Here is a 14,630-nt window from a genome sequence, read left to right on the forward strand (position 1 = left end):
CTTTTCTGTAGATCGTTACATCGATCCAATTTTATCATTAATAAATCACCTATGACTCTATCCATCTTTTGATACCAAACATGATTAAATTTTGACAATGTGACATACCTTTTCCAAAGATATGTGATTTTAGCTGTTCCCAGATAGCACCCATACCTGTCATTCACAACCCTGGTGTAATTTCTGCTCCTCAGTATGGAGTGCACCCGGATTTCCCAAAATATGAACTATGAAGACATTTTCCTTGGAAGCTCATATTTCTATATACCTGTGTAGGCCTTCAAAATGCTGCCCTGGGCTGCAAGGATGTCCAGCTGTGACCGGCCCCACAAAGTCTATTCAGGAGTCCAAAAACTAACTTGTGTGAGGATATATCTCACAGCAAGAGCCCTTTGAAGCTGCCATAGGTTACACTCCTATCTTCTCACACTGGAATGTGCAAAGCCCTCCAATACATTTACATCAGACGTTCTGTCCTCACATTTTACACTGTAGTAGCTAAACCTATAAATGGATACATTTGATATAACATATTTATACTGCATTTATGATTTATTCCTTATAAATAACTATTCTTTATGTTCACGGCAGGTGCTTTTAATACAAATTTTCGTTTTGGTCTTTGTAAAGTGAAATCTTCCATGCATTCTCTGCTGATTCCATGCAAAATAAGGTTAATATGTGTGGTTAGTTCTGGAACCAGAACTCAACAATTATAAACTTATTTTGCACAGTATTAATTATGTATATTATTGTATAATATAAGCAATGTGCTTAAAATAATATCTTACAACTGGCCCTAATTTTCAGGGACAGGCCCATGTTTTAACAACTTGTCCCTGGTTTTCACCAGCTATGCAATACAATTCGTGTTATGTTGTATACTGGATGCAATTCTCGCTACCCAATGTTATTATTTGGGCTTTATAACTATAATAACAATAACTATATAGTTATAATGTAACTCAAATATTTATTGAACAGGAACATTTAAAAAACAAATAAATGCTATGATAATGATATTCCAAAACCATGCCATTATGGGGGCTGCATTCCATGGATGTCTGCCTAGACCACACTGTTCATGATATACTGAGTAATTCAATGTTCCTGGAAATTATTTTAGCAATAATGGGGGTCATATAGAGTTGGACGCAAACTGCGGGTTGCTGCATATAATGCGCTTTTAATTGCAGCGCATATGCACGAAGCACTAATTATGGTTACGGATATATGAAGATCGAGTTGTATCTTGCGCTTAACAGCGTTTTAGGCCCGTTACAATTGAAAACGTTCAACGGGGGAAGCACGGCCAAAATAAGTTATGGGCATGTGGGCACAGATGCAACTTCGTAGACTGAGCCTCAGACGCATATGTGACTGTCAGAAGACGGGAACTTTTGGGTACTCGACCACTGGTGTAAGTTACAAACTGATAACAATGATGATCAGCTGAGAAGCGTCCGGCTCAACATGCCTGGTGAAAAAAATCTTTGTTCCAGATGCAATTTCCGTCTACTCCCAACTCTACGTGAGACCAATGTTGGCAACAATGTTGGCAGCAATCTGAAGGGATTATAACATTTACATTTTGCTTTTAACACATGGATTGGACAAATCCTTAAATAAAGTGTTGTGCTTGTTTTATTTTGAATGCTTTATTTGCTGATATTTTAATATACTACTTAAAAGAAACGATAGACCAAAGAAGAGAGAGGAAAACATTTGGAAACCTGAACCACAAAGGAACTCAGGCCATTGGGAAGACAGTGAGCCAGTGCTGAATATAAAACACGGCAGAAGATTACACAGTGCCTGAGGTTTTACAGCAGGTAGGAAATGGACATATTGGGTGTTACCTGCCACATAATTCTATGTTTTTCTGTTTTATTTTAAAGTGATTTATTTTTTTATACAATATGTAAAAATAAAGCAGTTTGCTCAGATTTTCCAGCCAATATACACTTTTGACAATATTTCATGCTTTTATTGGCATCATGTTTGTCCCTGCTTGGTGTAGCATGTTTATGAAAAAAAATGTAACATTGGTCTGTTGTAAGTTTCTGGTGTTATTATATACAAAGCACATATACCAGAGGCAGCGATGTGTGTAATATATTACAAATGGTCTTAAGACAACCCAAATAAAATCAATGAGTAGTTGGTTTGTTGTATGTAAATCAATTTGCTTCCAAATGCCAACAAAAAGATTACTGATTTATTTGTTTGTATATGAGTTAATAAGTCAGCAGATTGTTGTGCAGTTAGCATATTTCCAGTGAGATTGCACTAAAATTAAAGAACCATGGAGGGATTTAAGGTGGACCTAGTGCCTACATCATACCTCCCAAACTTTTAAGCTTCTATGTTGTGGCGTGCACACTAGAAGGGGGTGTGTTTATGTGTTATGGGGGAGTGTCCAGCGCTTCCAACATACTGGTCCACCCCCAGCCCCGCCCCTTTCCGCTCAGCTAAATAGAAGCCTTTCAATGCTGTGTTCATCTGTGGCAACACTGCGATGAAAGGGACATACCTTCCCGCCTCTCCCTCCAACGAGACAAAGTTGTCTGGATTGGGAGGACATGACAGAGCCCTCAAATCAGGACGGTCCCGCCTAAATCGGGACAGTTGGGAGGTATGCCTATACACACAGTGGGGGCAGCCATTTGTGCCATACTTGCCAACTCTCCCAGAAAGTCCCCAAATTCGGGTCAGTCTCCCGGGCTCCCGCGAGAGCTGGCATTTCTCTAGTATCCCGTAATTCCCTTGTTAAAATGACGCGATTCACAGAGAATGTTGTCATTTTGGCCCCGCCCCCACAGCAAAACGTCATTTTACTCATGGGGCGGAGCCAAAATTACGCGATTGGAGGCGCCCCGCCCATTAGTCACTCCCCTCTCCCGGATGTCGCCTACTAAAAGTAGGCAAGTATGATTTGTGCACTACACCAATGTGCAGTCTTTCAATTCACTAGGAACTACTGACATAACTGGTTATAATTTAGTTATAATTTTAGGGTTTCACAAGCTATAAAGTTACCCCAATGGGTTTGACTAGGAAAAGCACAAAAAGCGGTTCTCTTGCTACATAATTATTCTTAGGGATTATTAATCTCTTTCAGACTCCATTTCCAGCTTCAAGACACTGGTTCAGTTTTTAACTAATAATCTTTTTTTTTTTTCACATCGCGTTTATATTTATATACATATAAAATTGTTATTAAGCGGAATAACTCATAACAATAACCCAAAACTTAATACTGAGCCACATTTATAGGGTCAAAAACCTTTGAATTAAAGCAAATGATTACTCCATACTTATCAACAAAAATATGGCATTGATTTCTGTGGAACATGATTTGATACAGTTAATCAAATGTTTTGCCAATGAGTTTAATGTTCTTGCTTGGTCACATAAAGTTGTGTGTTTCAAATGTGTGTGTTGTACATATTCATTCTGACACATCCAAGGGTCCTATATTATCAGATAACCTAGAATCTTCAGAATGACAATAGGCTGCAGCACTAATGATATACATGTGGGTGCAGAAACAGTGCTGGGTAGTCTGCACTGATTTTTTACTTAATCAACTTACTAACAAGCTTATGTTGTGAGGCTATGGCTATATAATCAGTTTGCTGTATGATCATGTCAACTTGGACTCCATGGCAAAACCACATGAGACAAGTTCATGCCTTTATTAAATTGACATTAGAGTGTGACTGACAGCTTTGCAGACTTGCTGTGCAGAAATGCTTCACTGTTTGGTTAATGCATACATGGGGTGGAACTAGTGATGTCACAGCTCACAGCAACACAAATGACTGTAGTTTCAGCTGGCCTAAAATTGTGGGTGGAGCAACAGCTGTCTATTGGCAACTGGGGGAGGTAATATTTTACGGTTTAACGGAGCCTAGTGTGGAATCTCAAGGTAACTCTGCACAATGTATTTTATGCTCATGGCCCATAACTGAAAATGTGGGATTTTAGTGGTGCTTTAAGAGCATTTGTTGCCAACATACAGCAAGGCAGTAATTGGAAAGTAGGAAAAATGGGAGCAAACAATTGTGCACTGGCCTAAATGGGACATATTGGCAACTCAACTTTACAATGGTTAATGGTTAAAATTCAACACATTTCCATTCTTTACAGTAGCCTAGCAATAAAATGCCATTTAGTGAAAACTAGAGATGTTCACTGACCTCCGTGGTTTGGTTTTGGCAAAACCGTCCTCGTGTGTTTTGGTTTTGGTTTTTGGATCCCTATTTTTGCTCAAATCTCTATTTTGTTTTCTAAAATCACATTCTTTTTTTGTTCCTACATTATTAGTAACCTCAATTACATTAATTTCCAATCATTTCCAGTCAATTTTTGTCAAGTGACAAGAACACTGCTACCCCTCCTGTTTCTGTATGAGCTATGGTACTGAGCAATGGCACTGGAGACTGGAGAGTGACAAGAATACTGCTACCCTGTTTCTGTGTGAGCAATACCACTGAGCAATGCCACTGGGCAATGTCACTGGAGAATGGAGAGTGACAAGAGCACTGCTACCCATGTTTCTGTGTGAGCAATACCACTGAGCAATGTCACTGGGCAATGTCACTGGAGAATTGAGAGTGACAAGAGCACTGCTACCCATGTTTCTGTGTGAGCAATAGCACTGAGCAATGTCACTGGAGAATGGAGAGTGACAAGAGCACTGCTACCCATGTTTCTGTGTGAGCAATAGCACTGAGCAATGTCACTGGAGAATGGAGAGTGACAAGAACACTGCTACCCGTGTTTCTGTGTGAGCAATGGCGCTGGATCTCTTGGGGAGGAAGGTACTTATGGAATCCAAAACCCGCGAGATCCGACAGCGCAATGTTTTGCCTCGATTCAGATCTGAGGACTCGCGAAAGTACCGAGCCGGCTCGGGAACCTACTCGTATCACCTAAGTTCGATTGGGTTCGGTTTTCAGAAAACCGAGCCCGAGCATCTCTAGTGAAAACATTGTCACTTAGCATTATGGGTAAACTGCTAGAAAACCTGCTAAGCCATTCCCAAAGTGTGGGAAATATTTTGCATTAAATAAAGGCTTTAACTTGTAATGAAGTGTAAGCTATAACCTCAGTCACAAACATTATGTTACATGCTGTTTTCTTTTTCTCAGTTGCCTTCCCAAGCCAGAAATTGTCACAGTCTGTTAAACATGGCTTGGATGAAGCCACATACTGTATGAACAAAACAACAACATACATTAATATGTGGCCAAGTCACTCCTCCAAATTGCGACCTGACAAAGTTCACTTGGGACCTGTACCACGTTCTTATCTTTTATATAAGTGGTGGACAACGGGCCCCTGTTTTGTCCCTTCCTAGAGACACTATTCCATAGTACAGCACACAGTTTATGCAGCAAGTTACTCTGTAGTTGGATGGGGATATTCATACCAGCTCAACAAGCCAACCATACTTTATCCCACCACTAAGGCTGTGCGAGTATGTCATGGCAGTGATCTGATCTAGTGGGATCTGGTCTTATCAGCAGCAGTAATCAGCTCCCAAGTTTCAGTTGTGAGGAAAAACATCATGTTGCTTACCACTGTTCTATTTGATATAGCTATTACAAATATTAGACAGACAGAACAGTTGGTGGCGAGGTAGACATGTGTAGTTGCTTAAGTAGAATAATCAATTAGTGGCATTTTTGTTATATATCCATGTATACTGAAAAATGCATCAGGTAAACGCATAGAGGCAGATATCATTAACTAGGACTCAAAGGTGTATTGTGGAGCTGGATTTACTGCAAAGTAACATGCTATGGCTTTTTTGAATCTAACAGTTCTTTTAGGTGGTTGCAAAGTAGCCATTATTGCATTTACTATAGAGGATCTGACACCAGTGGGATGTGGGTTTTTAAACATTTATAATTAAAAATAGCCTGATAGGGGTCTTGTGATAGAAAATGTATCCTTCAACTCACTGTCAAGGTTGGACAGGTATCATGCTCAGCTCAGCATGATAAAATGGGAGCTGTTCAGCATTCTCTCTCTCCACCCCAACTCCCCATGTCCATAATCACTCACAGTGCTCCTCACAGCTGAGTTCAGGCCATGGGAAATCCCCATGTTATGTATATTCTCGACTGATGCTAAGAGTTGATTTACAATAGGAGCTTCTAGTGAGCTAGTACTGCTTCTATGATTCAGGATTCATGGATTTACAACTGATGAAGTGGATGCATTGCTTGGATCAAGGTGAGATAAAAAGAGGGTGAATGAGGGATATGTTGGGGTGTTTTTCAAACCTGTGTCTGTGCTATATTGACATCTTTGCTTGGTGTACTACAGGTCCCAGCAGGCCCTTACTTTGCTAGGTCCGCCCACTACCTCCCCTGCTCCGCCTCTCTATGTGTGGAGAGGTGGAAGAGGGAGATACGGTTCAGTCTGAGCGCGGACTGAGATGTCTCCTGGGCTACTGTGCATACATAGGGCCCTGAATCTGACATCTGATTAGCAGCCATGGCCAGGGGCGGATCCATTTTTTTTTTAATGGGGGGCGATTTAGACCCCGCCCCTTTTTTAACTTTTATCAATGGACTGCCTGCGGCTGCACTCTATCTGTTGATGTCCGTGTCGGCAGGCAGAGTATGCTGCCGGCTGGTCCGATTGTATTTAAAACACAATCAGTGTGCAGCCGCCGGCAGAACGTCCCTGCTAGGGGGAAGGGGTGATTGCCTTGATCGCACCCAGTGTCGGACTGGGCAGGCGGGGGACCGGGGGATCCACCGGTAGGCCCTGATGTCAGATAGCTCCGCCCTCTTCTGTGGTGGGGCGTTCTAAAAAAATGATTCCTCTGTCCTTGACTAATTGGTGGCAGTGGGGTCGGGGGCCAGGTGCCAGGTGTCAGATGGGGGAAAGTGAAGTCAGTGTGGCAGTGGGTGGCTGATCCCTCCTCAAGGACCAGCCACTTTCGCTAAACAGAAAACAGGAAGTAGCGTGGGCACGCTACTTCCTGTTTTGCTTTTGATTGCACAGGGAGCATGGAGCGACGCAGAGAGGAGGCTCCAGCAATAAGGTAAGGGGGGAGCCTGCTATTTGTGACAGGGAAGAGAGGGCTGCTATCTGTGTGAGTGACAGGGAAGAGGGGGCCCTGCTATTTGTGCTAGTGATGCTATTTGTGTGATTGACGGGAGAGGGGGGGCCTGCTATTTGTGTGTGACAGGGAAGGGGGCCCTGCTATTTGTGCTAGTGACAGGGGAGGGGGGGGCTGATATACTGTGTGAGTGGAGTGACAGGGGAGGGGGGCCTGCTATTTGTGTGAGTGACAGGGGAGGGGGGCCTGCTATACTGTGTGAGTGACAGGGGAGGGGGCTGCCATAATGTGTGAGAGAGTGTTTTTTTTTAATATGTGTGATATGAGGGAAAGGAGTGGGGTTGTCTTAATAGTACATGGGTGGGAGATAGGCTATTAATTTAATGGTTAAGTTTAGCTGGGGCTAATTATTTAATGGGTGGTATTTTATTTGTGGGGTGATGGTGGGGCAATTTAATTTATTGGTGTGTTATTTAATTTAATAGTGGGGCCTATTAAATTAAGATGGGGTGATAGGACCTTTAATTTAATGCTGGAGGGTTTGCTGCTATTAATTGAATGTGGGGCTGAGTTTGGTTAGGAGGGATATTCAATGTGAATATGAATTATTTAATGCCGGGGATGGTCATGGGAAATGGTTATATTAAACGTAAATGCTGTTAATTTATTGCTGGGGTTGTTTGGAGAGAGAATAATAAGTTTATTTATTAAATGGGAATACTATTAATTTAATGTTGGATAGAGGCTTAATTATTAAATGTGGGTGCTGTTGATTTTATATTGATGGTTGGAGTTTTCTAAATTGCATGCACCCATTTTTTTTTTCAATAGGGCCCCCAATCCTTCCAAGGATCCAGACAAGCAGAAACTGATCTAAGACATCAGCATCCACAGGGGGTGAAATGACAAGAACAGGTAGGAGAGACCAGGACAGTCTGCCAACTGTCCTGAATCTGGTGGGGCAGTCCTGAATTTTTGTGGCTGTCTTGCTTATTCATGATTTGGTCCAACTACAAGGACAGTTGGGAGGTATGTCCTGCTTCACACTATACTGCTCGTGAAGGCTGAACTGCATGCAACCAACAATAGTGCACACAGTTATACCTGTGTATTTGTCTAAAATGATAACCTCCTGTTTTGAGTGATCCAGCACCCCCTTTGCAGCACTATATGGTATTAGGTGGGCCCCAATCATTGGTTTCCGCGGTGGGCCCTTCATGTCCCAGTCCGACACTGATCGCACCTCCCCTGGATCTGCCACTGGCCATGGCCAACTAATCAGATTGACACAACTCCCCCATTCTAGCAGAACAAGCAATAACTAAGATGTGTTTAATCTGCCAGTGCTGACAGCTGTTTTGGGGGGCAGAGTATTAAAAAAGACGGATAGCCAAAAATATACAACCCCATTAGCATATCTGCATATATTGGCAATGTCTCTCCTTTAATACTTGTCATGTACTGATACACACGCACACAAATGTGTGTATATACTGTATATATATATATATATACACACACACACACACACACACATTTTACTTCTTTGCTGTTCTGTTTAAAATAATTAATAAGCAACAAGGTTACTTTATAATGTACACATAGATGTAGATCTCCCAAGATCAGCTTTTTATTTAAAATTTTTTGTTGCCATTGGCTAGAGCATCATAATGTATTGCCGGTCCCTCTGGCAGTAAAGGGGTTAAAGCAATATTAATCTGTCAGACTGAAACTGTACATGACGCTTCCTATCTCCCCGCAGACAAATAAATGAATCTGTCTGCGTAATCTAAAACTGGCCGCTTATGTGTTCCAGAAAAACAGCTCGGATCGCAGTCGGCACCAGCAGTGAGCGAGACTACACAGTTTGGGTTTCAAAGAAAACTCACATTCCCTCTACCTGTTTGTGCAGATTCCCTGGTAATGTACAGAGAACATAATTGTTTATTTGGAAAAGAAAAGTTGTGGAAATGTAGTTGTAGAGCGTAATGTGGTCAGCACATGTTTGCATGAGCTACCTGTGTTTACTTATTAGGTTTCAGATGTCAGAGCACAAAAGGGGCTTATATATATATGTATGTGCATGTATGTATATATATATATATATATATATATATATATATATATATATATATATATATAACAAAATTACATAGACTATACCTCACAGCTGTATAATAGGTAATATTTTATTATAGGAATAGTATAGTATATTCAAACATAATTTAAATATTCAAAGTTTTCTTCAAGGGATCTCCCATGTTTCAGTTAGTTCAAAAGTTGTAGCTTACTAGTCAAGATAGCATTCTACTGCTTCTTAAGTCTCTGACCACTTTTCTATGAATGAGATCTCCATTTATCTAGGCTGAGAAAACTATATAGAAGCTCCCACTCATATTAATGAACATAAAAAAATGCAGAGAAGTGTAGTTTCCTCTCGAGAATTACTTTTCCCCCTTGATTTTTATTGAACATTTATAGGGCAATAAAATAAAAATATCCCTATCTTAAATTATGGTGGCACATATCGAAAATATATGCATTATTTTTATGTATAAAATGACTGGACAGACTTTTTGACATGTCTTCATAGCTACTATCAGTGGAAAAAAAGTATAAAACGTGTAATTTTTTTTTAGTGTAATTTTTATTACACTACAAGGAATCTAATGAAAATGTACCATACACCATTGTGATATTTTATTACCTACTTGCCTACTTTTTATATGTGCCCTTCTGTGAGGTACGGAGGCATACCTGCCAATATTTAGAATTGAGAAATCGGGACAAACTAAGCCATGCTCCCGTTCTGACCAAACCCCACCACAAATGGTCAAATTCCCATATAGCTCCACCCACTTTTGAGTAAGCCCAGCCCCTTCAGAAACTGGCTAATCAAAATGTCCTGCTATTATTGTGACTGTTGGGAGGTATGTGGAGGGAAGATATGAAAAGAAGAGGTGGGCATGGCTTGATGGTGCCATTCACAGTATCAAGTGGGTGGAACAATGCCCATATCACCCAACATTTAGAATTCCGAAAGTGGGACAAATAAGTCCGCAAATTGGGATGTCCCTCCAAAATTGGGAGCATTAGGAGGTATGGATGTGTTTAACTGTGTTAATTATATAATAAAGTCTGTGCCCACTCAGAGTTCACCAAGGTGGACAAGGCTTCAAGAAGTGATTTAATACATCTCTGCCCACCTTGCAGGCAGGTAAGCTCCCTCTTGGAAGAATTGCCTGCTCTTTTGGTAGGTCTCCCCCTATTAACAGACATTTTAGGAGGTTGTGCAACATTAAATGTACTTTGTATAACATTTATGTTTAGTGGATATGCTTAAGCCTGAATGTAAAAAGAACATAAAAAAACACATGTGTTTGTACTTCATCTGAACTATTTTTAAGTGTGACACAAGAGTCTTCTAAGTGTACTACCTGGTGAAAGAGATGGTAGGATTGGAAGGTAGGTATGTGTGACCTGGACTTTCAACTATCAAACTCACTTATGGATATGGTTGGTTATGGTGGTCTGCAGAACATCTCTGTGCTTCGGACTGTCAATCACCATCATCATCATTACCATTTATTTATATAGCGCCACTGATTCCGCAGCGCTGTACAGAGAACTTATTCACATCAGTCCCTTCCCCACTGGAGCTTACAGTCTAAATTCTCTAGCATACACACAGACAGACAGAGAGACCAGGGTCAATTTTTGATAGCAGCCAATTAACCTATTAGTATGTTTTTGGAGTGTGGGAGGAAACCGGAGCACCCGGAGGAAACCCACGCAAACACGGTGAGAACATACAAACTCCATACAGATAAGGCCATGGTCGGGAATTGAACTCATGACCCCAGCGCTGTGAGTCAGAAGTGCTAACCAATTAGCCACCGTGCCACCATACTGCCTTATGAGCGGACCCCATGATAATGTTGAACATCCTGGCTCTTGGACTAACGCACAGCTGAGATATTTCATGACACCTGACAATGTCATATCATAAGCTTTGACTATACTAACTGTGGGTATGAGAACCAGTGATTGTCTAAGAGCTAGATCTGCTCAAAAACTTCCAGTCTATCCTGGCTGTATGCTCATTTATTAATTGTTGAGAGGTATTCAAATAAGGTTCCGTGACATGCACTAAATGCTAGACACGTACTTTTTTCCAGGCCTCCTTCTAAAGCTGCTTCTGTAATTTTCAGCCTTCTGTAGCCCCCTGACTCAAGAAGTGGAGGAGTAAGGGAGGTGGGTTAGTGACTTCTGGAACTTGTAAAAATGTTTGTTTTGGTTCTGTCCAGCCAACTTTGCTGATACTGAACCCTCCCTTCAACTCCGAGTCATTTGGAAATCTTATCTGCCAGGCTCAGGTTCATTTGAAACTATGATTTATTTGAAAAATATTGAGGACTGCTCCCGGATCAGTTCAGTTTGCTGAGGGCGGGGGTGGTTTATTTATGTAGGCCTTATTTATTTAAAAACTTCACCTTTCTGCGCCACTGCATAATAAACACAATTCCAGCTTATTTAACAGAGACATGGCAACTGGCATAGAGTAATATCTGTTGATATAGCTCAAAGCTTAACTCCTGTGTGCCTGTGGGTAGGTGGGGAGCATTGCTGTGTTTCCAGTCGCTTCCCCCTTATGCATGGATGGCTTAGTTGACCTTGATTTCCCCCTTATTATATTTATTTACAGTTCCTGAAGCAGCCAGGAAGAATAAAATAGCAGCTAATCTTTTGAGGAGCCTGGAATTCCAAGATCAACTGAAAAATCTGCAGATAAGAAAACCGAGGTTCCAAATGTATAATAGATTTAAAGTGATATTACTCTCTATAATGAATATTAATTGCATTAAAATGATACAGATGCCTTTCTATTTTACAAGTTGTATCCTACATGTGTGTTAAGCTTAACAGTGAGTTATTATTTGTGAATGTTTTCATATTTATGGCACTAGTGAATATAAATATGTAGCAGCAGTGCAGTCGTAGCATCTGATTGTGACACATGAAAGCAAGAAAATATATATTTTTTTAAATCTGTAGAGCCAGAATTCAGCTGGCCACCTACATTGAGATATTGCAGTAATGTCAGGCAGTTGGCCCTATAGAGCCGAGTGTGGCCCCAAAAACCAACCTGATGGACTGAGTGTAAGAGGCATGGGGGTATATTTACTAAATTACGGGTTAGAAAAAGTAGCGATGTTGCCTATAGCAACCAATCAGAGTCTAGTTATTTATTTAGTTCATTCTACAATATGACAGCTTGAATCTGATTGGTTGCTATAGGCAACATCTCCACTTTTTCTTTCTTCTTGTCCTGCTGTCCGTGCGGGCGCGGTGGGCAGAGTGCTGCTTAGTGAGGAGATCTTGCGTGACTATAAGTCATAGTCTCACAAGACCTTCGCTCTAGCAGCTCGATGTGCACCGCGGCCGCACTGACAGCAGGGCAGCTAACAGCATCAGATTTGCTGTTAGCTGCGACTGCCGTGAATGAATGGGAGGCCGTCCACAACCTGATCGCCCGCAGTATTACATAAAAATATTTGTGAGGGCCCCCCAGCTGCCCGAGACTCCTGGACTATAGCCCACAGAGACCATTAGGTTAATTTGGCTCTGAATATACCCCATGGGTTTCTTAGTCCAATTATACTTAATTTGCTTTTGATGCAGACTGATGCTTTATACAGTAATTAGCACATTAAAAGTTGGCAACAGTTTTCAGTGGCTGTGAGCCAGAGTAAGTGACATGTGATTGGTCACTGCTACTTACAGCCAATCATCTGCCTGCTTTTCTTTCACTGAATGCTACCCCCTCTCCCCTCTTTAAAAATTCTGCTGGATGATTCCTATCAATAGCACTGGTCAGCATCTAGAGCAAGTTGAGTATTTAACATTGTAGTATTCAAGTTAAATAAAACTATATTATCAAACAACTTAAATGGTTAAATAAGCTTGTATGGAACAGGACCACCTATCCTGGCCAAAGGCCCCCTATGAAACAGAAGTTAAATGACCTTGTAACTGTGAAAACATTTAGCTTTTCAGTTGCAAATAGAGTTCTCAATTAATCTGTAGGTATAATAAACATCACAACCTATAATTCCACAGTACATGAATACAAGAATGTGGCCCTTGCTGTTTTGGTACGCAGGCTCTAGTGTACTCATCAGAAGAGATGACATCACCTTTGGATGCTTAGAACATAACACTACTACTCAAGGCAGATAGCATATGACTAAGGTTGGGACTATGACGTTATGGAATCTGTACCTTACAATTTTTTAAACATCTACTCTAGTTGGTGGTACACCTCATATTTGGAGACCATTTGATACAATTTAATGGTGTGCCAGTAAATAAGCTGGTTGTCAGAATGTTTTGAGAATGCGTTAGTAACCCTGCTCTTTGCTGCTGCAGTGCTAGAGACCACCATACTGTGCTGGGAAAATGGATAGAGGATTCTCCCAATTATTACTCCCCCTTAAAATCTTTGCACATTCGGACATTAACATGGCAGACATAGATTGGGATGCATAATGTTTTTTTTATATATTACATGTAGTTATGTGCCAGTGGGCTGGCTGCTTGTGTACAGTGCTCAGTGTCCATTGATTTCCATGGTTATCCTATGCTCCTGTACAATGCCACTATTACTCCATAATCCAGCATGTGATAATCATAGGGAATAATAATCCTGATGTCACTGAACACTGTGCATGCAGTATACATGTGGTCCACACTCTGTGACTATACCACAAGAACATTAAAACTTACAGAATGATGCTCTTAAGCGATGGAACTAAGCCATCATCATCACAGTCCGAGTAGGGAATGTAGCAAGGGGTTTCAATACCCATCTTAATGTTTATAGAACACTTTCGTTGTTAAGAAGAAAAAAAAACTCTCACATTACTTACTATAGTGAAAGTAGCATAAATCTCAAATTTTCAATTACAGGTACAGCAAATGTACACTAAACCCAAAACATATTGTTTTAAGCAGTGTATCTATAAATGATGGGTAATGGGGGCAGAAAATGGGCTTGACCCCAAAACACAGACATGAATCAATAACTGATTACACCAGAACTGAAACTTCAAGAACCGACTGTGAGACCCCAAAGCAGCCCAGACGCGATCACTTCGGAAACAAACCCTGTTATTTAGAATTGTGATACCCAGGTCTGCGACAACATGAAATGACTTCTTGTTAGCGTCTGTCAATCCTCCTTTACAAAACTGACCACATTCTCTACATCAATACACAGTTTATTGCAGAATTCCCCTTCATTACATATTCTTTGAGGTTTTTACAAGCCACTGTTGACATCTATACTTATCTTATATTTAACCTTGCCGTTGACCTTTGCATTTAACCCTATAATTGAAACATTTATATTTTGAAAAATGTTTTTATACTTATCCATCTGTTATGATTCAATGCATATATCATAATGAAAAAATGCATACCGATTAAACTAATCATTTCCTATGGTGGAGTTCCTACTTCTCTTTGCATGGTGCATTTTTCTTCC

At 40.7% G+C, this 14,630-nt stretch overlaps 1 protein-coding gene and 1 long non-coding RNA gene across 2 annotated transcripts in view; one reads left to right on the forward strand and one right to left on the reverse strand.

The window, feature by feature from the left end:
• Window positions 1-14,630, reverse strand: part of SOX9 (SRY-box transcription factor 9) — a 38,751-nt gene that overhangs the window by 22,189 nt on the left and 1,932 nt on the right. The window lies entirely within an intron of this gene.
• On the forward strand, window positions 6,173-11,843 carry LOC142160295 (uncharacterized). Its single transcript, XR_012693144.1, has 3 exons — window positions 6,173-6,246; window positions 8,901-9,004; window positions 11,790-11,843. It is a non-coding gene; the product is annotated as an uncharacterized LOC142160295 (long non-coding RNA).

This window comes from Mixophyes fleayi, chromosome 6, assembly GCF_038048845.1.
Source record: "Mixophyes fleayi isolate aMixFle1 chromosome 6, aMixFle1.hap1, whole genome shotgun sequence".
NCBI classification, from domain to species: Eukaryota; Metazoa; Chordata; class Amphibia; order Anura; family Limnodynastidae; genus Mixophyes; species Mixophyes fleayi.